The sequence below is a fragment of the Macrotis lagotis genome, chromosome 7 (genome assembly GCF_037893015.1).
Source record: "Macrotis lagotis isolate mMagLag1 chromosome 7, bilby.v1.9.chrom.fasta, whole genome shotgun sequence".
NCBI classification, from domain to species: Eukaryota; Metazoa; Chordata; class Mammalia; order Peramelemorphia; family Peramelidae; genus Macrotis; species Macrotis lagotis.
Genome location: NC_133664.1, coordinates 201,599,884 through 201,602,875, shown reverse-complemented (window position 1 = coordinate 201,602,875; position 2,992 = coordinate 201,599,884). Strand labels below are relative to the sequence as shown.

The 2,992-nt window shown below is 45.0% G+C and overlaps 1 pseudogene; it reads left to right on the top strand.

Moving 5' to 3' along the window:
* The first annotated feature begins 505 nt into the window (after window positions 1-505).
* On the top strand, window positions 506-2,296 carry LOC141493331 (citrate synthase, mitochondrial pseudogene; annotated as a pseudogene).
* Window positions 2,297-2,992: the final 696 nt, after the last annotated feature.

Sequence of the window (2,992 nt, the reverse complement as noted above, 5' to 3'; positions counted from 1 at the left end):
CAAGTGAAGAGTTTATATTCAATCTTATTAGATTTAACCCAATAGTTTAATCTTTAAAGACATTTTTGGACTTTGCCTGTCATCAACTATGCTAAATCTCCCTCCAAGCCTTGTATCATTTATATATACATCTATTAGTCTAATGGTAGCCATCTCAGGTGGAGGGTGGAAAGGCAGAAGAAAAAAGGGGCAAAAAAAAGAAATTTACATGATAAGTTTGTTGTATATTTGAAAGGAATAGCAAGTTGTGTATAATAGACTTGTGGTTTCATATGCAATCAACTTTTTTATTATATTATGTTATAGAAATACTTGTTTTTATTCCGTAAATTAAAAATAAAGAAAATGATGCTTAAAAAAGAAACAGTAACCATTAATCTAAACATAAGGATCCCGCTTTCAACCTTGTCCGCTCCTCGGCACGGCCTCCTGCGCGGCCGCGGCTCAGGCTCCTGCGGCGGGGCGCTCCCTCCCTCGCCGCCCGCGGCTCCCCAGCCCGTGCGCCATGGCCTTACTCACCACGGCCGTCCGGCTCCACAAATGCATCCTGTCTTGTTCTTGCTGTCCGACATGCCAGTGATGCTTCTTCAAATCTAAAGGACGTCCTTAGTGACATGATACCTAAGGAGCAAACCAGAATCAAGAACTTCAGGCAACAGCATGGCAAGACTGAGGTGGGGCAGATCACTATGGACATGATGTATGGTGGCATGAGGGGCATGAAAGGATTAATATATGAAACATCCGTTTTGGACCCTGATGAGGGTATTCATTTCCGTGGCTACAGTATCCCAGAGTGGCAGAAGTTGCTCCCTAAGGTCAAGGGAGGAGAAGAACCCCTTCCCGAGGGTTTATTCTGGCTGCGTGTGACCGGACAAATTCCAAATGAGGAACAGGTGAATTGGCTCTCCAAAGAATGGGCAAAACGAGCTTCTCTGCCCTCCCATGTGGTCACCATGTTGGACAACTTCCCTACTAATCTGCATCCAATGTCTCAACTCAGTGCAGCTATCACTGCCCTTAATAGTGAGAGTAACTTCGCTAGGGCTTATGCTGAAGGCATCAATCGGGCCAAATACTGGGAGCTGATTTATGAAGACTGCATGGATCTCATTTCCAAGCTACCTTGTGTTGCAGCAAAGATCTACCAGAATCTGTATCCAGAAGGCAGCAGCATTGGGGCTAGACACCAAACTTGACTGGTCCCATGACTTCACCAGCATGTTGGGCTACAATGATGTCCAGTTCACTGAGCTCATGTGCTTATACCTCACAATCCATAGTGACTATGAAGGTGGCAATGTAAGTGTCCATACTAGCCATCTGGTGGGCAGTGCTCTTTCAGATCCCTATCTGTCCTTTGCAGCTGCCATGAATGGTCTGGCTGGGCCACTTCATGGATTAGCCAGCCAGGAAGTACTCGTCTGGCTGACACATTTGCAGAAAGAAGTTGGCAAAGAGGTATCTGATGAAAAATTGCGTGAATACATCTGGAACACATTCAACTCAGGCAGGGTAGTACCTGGCTATGGCCATGCTATATTAAGAAAAACTGATCTGCAGTATACCTGTCAGCAAGAATTTGCTTTGAAACATCTGCCTAATGATCCCATGTTTAAACTGGTGGCTCAACTCTATAAGATTGTACCCGATGTCCTTTTGGAGCAGGGCAAAGCCAAGAATCCTTGGCCCAATGTAGATGCCCATAGTGGGGTGCTTCTGCAGTACTACGGAATGACAGAGATGAATTACTACATGGTTCTCTTTGGGGTTTCACGGGCACTGGGGGTGCTGGCACGGCTGATTTGGAGCAGAGCTCTGGGCTTCCCCCTAGAGAGGCCCAAGTCTATGAGCACAGATGGCTTGATGAAGTTTGTAAACTCCAAGTCAGGGTAAAGATGGGGACTGGGCAGGGCAGGAAGGGGGACGAGAATGCCTATGGAGTGAGGAGACTTCTAAGCCAGACAGTACATACTTTCTTGTTTTTGTTTAGGGGGCCTTTAAAGATTTAGGATTAAATTATATTTGAGGCACTGACACTTAAGTTTGAGATTATTTAAAATGTAAATTAAGATTTTTTTAAAAAAAGGATAGATGAGACTATCCCCTAACCAGTCCCTCTCCCCAGCCCAGTATAGGAGTTGTCCATTGACTTATAGATTGAACAAGACTAATACAGATCTGGGCCAGGATGGGGCCCCCTGCCTCATATAGAGTGGAAGCCTAGGGTATGCCCTGCCCCAACAGGGTCAGTGTTGGTTACAGGGAATTTGTATTCACTTCACTTTGGAGATTTAGGGTTTTGTTTTACTTAGCCTACCCCCAACCCCAACAAACACTTCCCCAAAAGTAGGTCAAAAACCAGAACCCTGGCCCCCAAAATCATTTTCCATAAGAATCATGTTGGGAGTGTCAGCACCAACCCCAAACACATTTACATACAACCTAGTGCTCACATCCCCCGCCCTCCCCCCAATGCCTGAGCTGTTAGTTGGCAGGGCATCTTCTGCCATCAGTTAGAACAGAGGCAATAGCATTTATTAAGATTGACACCAGGGAGTTGAACTTGGTTTTGTTGTTTATTTCTCCTTTGGAAGATGAGGTCTTAGGATACCTTACCTTTCACTATTTTAAAGGAATTGCTCCTTCATGCAGACTTAATATACTTGCTACTCCTTGGGCTGAAAGAGTTTTGGACTTTAAATACTGGGGACTTCCCTCATCCTTCATTTTGTATATACCACTGGTTTTGGCCTCTTCCTCTGTTAGTCTGTGTCTGTCTCACCCTCTCACCCCCCACCCCCTTTACTGTGAACTGTGTTCACATCCAAATAGACAGAACCAGGCCACAAACCTCTAACCACTTTTTTTTTCCATATGTATTCTAAAGAGCAGGAGCCTGCAAATGGCCCAGCATGCTGTCTTTATGGTACTGCCCACAGGGATAATTTTTTCCTAAAACTTGGGAAGTGACAATGACTTGAAAATAGAT